Source organism: Primulina tabacum, chromosome 2 (genome assembly GCF_025594145.1).
Source record: "Primulina tabacum isolate GXHZ01 chromosome 2, ASM2559414v2, whole genome shotgun sequence".
NCBI classification, from domain to species: Eukaryota; Viridiplantae; Streptophyta; class Magnoliopsida; order Lamiales; family Gesneriaceae; genus Primulina; species Primulina tabacum.
The window spans coordinates 18325166-18332821 of record NC_134551.1 but is presented as its reverse complement, the minus strand read 5'-3'; positions in this window follow the sequence as shown (position 1 = coordinate 18332821).

Sequence of the window (7656 nt, the reverse complement as noted above, 5' to 3'; positions counted from 1 at the left end):
AGAAGATTTTTCATTTTGAATCCTTTTCAGAAGCTTGATCAGGAGGCTACTGGTTTGATCTTTTCCTGCGAGAAATATTACCCAAGTGAATCTAGAAAAATCATCAATAACAACAAGAGTATATTTCACTCCCCCCTAAGCTCATGATAGGGATTGGACCAAATAGATCCATATGCAGTAATTCCAGACATCTTGAAGTTGACTTGCTATCTTTGTTCTTGAAACTAGATCTTATCTGTTTCCCAAGCTGACAAGCAGAACAAACATGATTTTTAACAAAATTAATATCAGGTAGGCCATCAACTATATTCTGCTTTTTGAGATGATTGATTGACTTGAAATTCAGATGATTCAATTTCTTGTGTCATAGCCAGTGTTTATTACTAAGCGAAGCAACTAAGCATGTAGGAGTGTTGACATGATTTGAGTTCCAAGAGACTCTGTAGGTGTTGCCTTATCTCTTTCCAGTTAATACAGTAGTTTCAGCAGAATCTCTAACTACACATGAGTGCTTCTGAAAAGCTACAGAATAACCATTATCACATAGTTGACTAATGTTAATTAGATTGTAACAAAGGTTGTCAACTAATAACACATCATTAATGGTTATGTTACCATGGATAATCTTACATTTACCCACGGTTTTACCTTTTGAGTTGTCTTCAAATGTTATCTTTGGTCCAGTGCAACTCATTATCTCGGAGAGTAGGTTTTTCTGTCCAGTCATGTGTCTGGATCATCCACTGTCCAGATACCATGTAGAGTTACTGATTTCTGTTTTCTTCTGCTGTTCCTGCAAACACAAATTTTAGTATCTGGTACCCAAATCTATTTGGGTCCAAGCCTTATCAGTCCTTTGGGGACCCACATTTGTACAATTTTTGTACTTCGGGTATCCATGGAAGTGTGTGCAACAAAGGATCTGTTGTTTTTAACATTGTGCATCCTAGTATGTTGTTCTTCCCTTCTGTTTCTGTTGTCCAGCCTGTATCTCTTCTGAACAAGTTTAGAATTATAGTACTGGTAGTTTTTAACCTTCATAGGAGGTTGTCTTCCTGAGTTGAATCCACTCATGATTCTAGAACTCTGGTCAACTTTTTCCTTAGGTTTAACATAACCCAGACCATAGTGCATTCTTCTGTTCATCTGATTTACATTCCTTTCTACTGAAACAGTAGGTACTTCTGGTTTCTGTACCACGCTGGATTTCACAAAGTGAATATACTTCCCTTTGCACATATCCAGTTTTGGCTTAGTATTTGTTTCAGAGGTGCCTTCATTATTACAAAATCCGAGACCACTCCTGTCTCCAGATTGTTTTTGTAACTCTTGCATCTTTTCCAGTGAAATAGAAGACTTGTTCCAAGCATTTACCAGTAGTGATAACTTCTGGTTTTCAGAAAGCATCTTCTGGTAATCTGCTTTTGCTCTTTCATTCTCCGTTTTTAATTTACTCATCTCAACTTGTAAATCATTACAGCTGTCTACTTGCAAGCAAGTTAACTTACTGTTCTGATCCTTTAAGTTCTGATTTTCGATCTTAACTTCTTCGAATGATTGAGAAATTCTAGAATACTCTTCTACCATGTCATGTAATGCATTAACCAGATCAGTTCGTGTGAATTCGTTAGAATCAAAATCAAATACCTCTCCAGATGTCGAGGTTGAATCAGTGTTTGCCATGAGACATTTAACTTCTTCTGCATCACTGTCACTGGAATGACTTTCTGAATCAGATGACTCAGAACTGGAGTCCGCCCATTTGGATTTGCTTTCTTCAGCAATCATTGCTTTTCGATCTCTTCTGGACTTTTTGTCATTCCTATTGTGATCCTTTCTCTTCTGGTCATCTTTCTTTGGTTTAGGACAATCAGCAATGAAGTGATCTATTTTTCCGCAGTTAAAGCATCCCATATCACCAGATGGTGAATCTTTCTTGAAGTTGCGATTGGGACCCTGATAAGTTCGATGGTTCTTTTTCATGAACCTGGAGAATTTCTTTACAAACAAGGACATAACATCACTACTGATTTGTTCAGCAGTCTTCTCCAATGTACTGTCAATGATCACAGTAGGTAATGCTTGAGGTACAGCTGTAGCAGCAGTAGAAGAGGTAGTAGCAGTAGCAGTAGCAGCAAGAGCCTTGGTAGGTAGACTTGAGGGCTCTTCTCCACTTCTTACCTCCAGTTCGAACTCGTATGCTTTCAGGTATGCAAACAAGTCGTGCAGTTCCAATTTGTTTAGATCTTTGGACACTCTCATAGCCATTGTTTTTACATCCCATTCTCTGGGTAAGGCTCTCATCACCTTGAGAGCTATTTCTCTGTTGCTATGCTCTTTACCCAGAGCTGTTAGCTCATTTACCAAGCTACTGAATCTTTCATCGAACTCATTTAGAGTTTCACCAGCTTTCATTTTTAGATTTTCGAACTTCTGCATTGCTACAGACAGTTTGTTTTCTTTCGTTTGCTCATTTCCCTCACATATCTGGATGAGCTTTTCCCAAATATCTTTTGCAGTAGAACACATTTTAATCTTGCTAAAGGTATTCTTGTCGAGAGTTTTATATAATATATCCTTTGCAACATTATCAAGGTTGGCCTTCTTCTTATCTTCGCTGGTCCATTCACTTCTTAATTTTTCAACCATCTGCGGTGCACCCTCAGTAACAGCAACAGCTGTGTTAGGCTTTAATATTTTCAATGGACCATCTGTGATGACATACCACATGTCACCATCTTGTGCTGCAAGATGAGCTTGCATTCTAATCTTCCAATCATCAAAATCTTCCTTAGAAAACATAGGGATCTTGCTAAAGTGTGCCATCTGTTGTAGTTTTTCACGAACAAGAATAACATGCTCTGATACCAATTGTTGAGGATCAAAGTTGAGTTTAGAGGGGGGGGTGAATAAACTCTACTCGTTTTTCCTTTCTTTTGATGAGGTACTAAAATCCTGTTAGAGATAGTAGTTTATCTTGTTGCGTATACCTTCACCTAGATTACAATTATAGGTGCGGAAACAATCTGATGAAGTAAGTGAAAGACAATAATAACAGTAGGCAGTAGTTGTTTATGGAAGTTCGAAGATGAAATCTTCTACGTCTCCCCTTCTCCTGTTTCCAGAAGGTATAACTAAAAGACTTTGGATATTACAGTACAACTCTTGTACACACCCACTTCAGAAGGACTTACACCTTTGCCTACTGAAACTCTTAGTTACTCGACTCAAAAAGAACGTGATACAAAAGGTTCTGAAAAGACTCTTTTCAGATTACAAGCTCTTCCTGATAAAGTATAAGTGTTGTAAAAGATTGTGAAGAGTGTAAGAATCAGAAGCACAAGATGATCTTCAAAAGATCAGATATTTGCTATGAAGCGTGTGCTACTTTTCTTTGTGTTGAACTAAAAGGTATCAAGGAATTTTGAGGTTGTCTCGTTGAGTGAAATAGCGTTGATCCTTGAAAGGATATTATGCGTAGAGTTCTCTTTCTGTAAGGGTTTGTTCCATGTATATATAAGCGACTGAGTTCAACGTTTATGATCAGAAGATGTCTTCAGATTTCTGATAGAGTCAGCTTTATTACCAAAAAAAGGTTCCTGCAGAAAAACTATAAAACAATCAGTCCTGTTTTATATTAAATTCGGTAAAGTGAATTAAATGACTCCGTATAGTATTTAATGCTGCAATTAATACTAGTACTTGGTAACTTTAACGGTAACATTTAAAGTAGTCATGTTAGGCAACATCTTCTACTGATTCTGTTTTTCTATCCTTTCTACTGCTTTTGTTTTACTAGACCAGTAGCTTCTGATTTTTTTTTGTCTACTATTTTCTTAAAGAGTGCTGCTGGTCTGCTGGTTTTTATTTTCATCGCTACAATTAATTCATGTCTAGGTTAGTTTTTGGTAAGCATTGTCATTTACTAGTTGAACTTGAACATAAAACTTATTGGGCAATTAAAGCATTTAATATTAATTTAGATGATGCATCTAAATGAAGAAAATTGCAAATCAATGAACTTGAAGAATTAAGAAATGATGCATATGAAAATTCAAAGATTTATAATGATAAAACTAAAGCCTTTCATGATAAAAATATTATGAGAAAGTCATTTGAAATTGGACAAAAAGTTTTGCTTTATAATTCTCGTTTGCATTTATTTTAAGGTAAACTAAGATCGAGGTGGTCAGGACCATTTGTAGTCAAATTTGTTTATCCTCATGGTGCTGTTGATATTGAAAATCCTAAAAATAATGACGTGTTTAAAGTTAATGGGCAAAGACTTAAGCCTTTTATAGAAAATGAAATTCTTAATAATGAGTTTATGCCTTTATATGATCCACAATAGTTGTTTGATATTTTCATTTTGTTTTGCAGATTCTAGTTCATTTCCAGGTTAAGTGGCGGATAACGGTACTCCGTGACTGTTTAAGTCGGTTTCTTCAGTTTTCCCAAAATAATTGAAATATATATAATAATAATATTATGGATGCGTGTATTATGAATCTTCGTAAATATTTTGCTTGTTTACCTAATAATGCGTTGAAAAAAATTTATGAAGCTAGATGTGAGCGGCTAAGGTTGATGATGTCATATGGCATACCGAATGATGTCCGTTTGATAATTGAAGCAAAAGTCCGATTGGTTGGGGAAGCAAGTAAATTAATAATAAGACATATGCCAGGATTTGGTAAAAGCACATATGCCAAAAAGCGAAGAGCTAAACGTATAGGTGGATGTCATAAATGTGCAAGGTGGACTTGTAAGGGAAAATATAAAAATGTTGGAATGACATCAATGAATAGAGAAGATAAAATTTTATTCATTAAGAATGGTCTGAGTAAAGAGCATTTGGATAATTTTCTAGAGGTTCTTGATACGCATTCTAGTGGGTACGTGCAAAATGAACTTCTTAAACTATGATGGCAATTTCAACAGGAGAAATATCAATATGGACGGTGAAATCAGCCTTACAAAGATCCTACTGTAGTAACGCATATCTATTTAGATAAATATATATACACAATTTCGTCTTGGGAATCTGACGTTAAAAGACCATGTCTGCCAATTTATAAGAAAATTGGATGGGAAGCATATCCTCGACTCATAGAAGGCGTTGAAGCCGTTACTGAACGTAAAATCAGAGGAAGATGTGAGCCACAATCACAACTACGCTGTATATATTTGTTTTAATTTTTTCATTTTTATTTTCTTTTAATAATAATAATTTCTTGTTCAAATATTGACTTTTGGCATGTTACGCTTATAAATTCATATGCTGTGATCTAACAATTACAAAAAAACATATTTCTCAACATGTCAACGTCCACGGTAAGTAAAATAAAAAATATTTGTATATTTTGTGGATCTAGTGCAGGAAAAGATTCAATTTATGAAGAAGTAGCAGAAAATCTTGGCATAACACTTGCTAAAAAAAAGATTCATTTGGTATATGGTGGTGGTGAAGTTGGCCTCATAGGAAAAGTTGCAAAAGCTGCGCATGCAGGTGAAAGTGAAGTTTTAGGCATTATTCCGATTACCTTAGCCAATCTTACAGGACCAACAATAGGAGAAGAAATGAAAGTGGACAACATGTATGAACGAATTAGTCAAATGATTGAACATTCAGATGCTTTCATTGCTTTGCCAGGAGGTTTCGGTACTTTGGAAGAAATATTTCATACTGTTTGTTGGGCACAATTAAATATCCACAATAAGCCAATTGGTTTGTTAAATGTTAACAATTATTATGATAAACTGTTATCGTTTCTTGATGATGTTGTGGAACAGAGATTTATTTCATTAGCTTCGCGAAGGATGTTAGTTTCTGCTACAAGTGAAGGTGAACTTATTGATTTACTGCAAGGATTTAGTCATGAACCAGATCCATCCTTATCTCAACTTAATTGGCCAACATCCAAAAGTAAGAAAAGAAAATTTATGTGATGCTAAACTTGTGATTCAACGGTATGTTTTAATGTTTTTCTTTAAGGTATGAATAATTTCTTCTTCTTCTCCTCTTAGTTTTTTTATATAAAAATTAAAATATATACTTATATATAGTAATAATAATAATAATTTTTAGTTCAATGTCGAGTAAGGTGTCAGTAAAATGCACCTGAGACGCATTAGTTAATAATTATTGGAAAATCACAATACACTAGATTTTAATATTCATTATATTCAAAATACAGACTAAAAGAAAAATTAGTTTTTCATATGTACCAATTTATATATATTTTTTTATCAATTAATATAAAATATATAATAGATGTGTTCATATATATATATATATAATTGTATGTGTTTTCAAATAAAATAATTTCTAAAATTTTTATGAGAATATAGTTAAAAGATATGGTTTGTATGGTTGTTAACATATATAATTGAAAGAATTCTTTTGTAAAAGTATAATATATACTCACACATCTTTTGTGAATGAGTGGTGAGAAATGAGAAAACAATTAATAAACTTTTATTGATTATTAAAAAATGGTTAATTACAAGAATATAACTCCCCTAAAAAAATATTTATTGAAAAAAGACAAAAAAAGAAGTAAATATATAACGGACTGCAAAATACTTTATTCATTGTATTTTTTTAGATTTGATTGATGTACTATCAATGTGTTCTAAAAACATCAATATTGTGTTCAAAAAAAAAAAAAAAAAAAAACAAACAAAAAGATTTGTTTGTGCTAGATAAGTTTCAAAGGTAGTCGGATGTATCCGTTATATAAATGTTTATATAAATATATATATATATATATATATATATATATTTATGGTAGAATGTTTGGATAAAAAATTTTATGTTATTGTAAAATTTTGCAGTCACGTTATTTAAAAAAAACAATAAAAAAAGAAAAAAATGGGGATTTTATTCTTTGTAAATTTTCCTATTTTGTTTTCAATATTAGTTTAATTAATTGTCTACTTTAATACTTAGCCTTTTTCAATGAGAGTTAATATTCATTTCAACTCCATGAGTGAAAACTAGCTATTACTTAAACATTTTGACCTGAAAGAATATATGGAGTTGAGGCTTTTACAATAATATTCTTGATATTATACATGTTATGGTGGGTGGTGTGAATTATCTTTTTGACTTAATTATTATAAAAAATTTAGAAATTTAAAAAAAAATTATATATATATTGTTACTTTATATATTATGTGAAAATAAGAATAATAATAAAAACACATCTAATTATATATTATTATATTAAACGAAAATATATATATATATAAATCGGTATATGATTTTGTTTTTAATAAATATGTTTGTAATTGAATATATAAAAGGAATAAAGAATCTAGGTTGTGATTTTCCGATAAAGTTTATTACTAAGGGACTAGTAATAAAATAGTGTGGGGGTGTGATAAAACTTAAAATTAATAATTTATTATATGTTAAAACCTGTATTTTAAAATTTAAGTTTAATTAAAATTATAAAATTATGTTATTTTAGTATTGTTTGTTTGTATTTAATTGTCTTACTAAATATGTTTTATTTTCAGGTTTTCTACGTGTTGGTAAAATAATAATAACTCAAGCTAGAAAATTCAAATGGAGGTGACTCAAACATGTTTGGAATCCTTGAGAAATTATCACAACTTTGCAGAAGACATGATTGCCTAAAAAGTTCATTA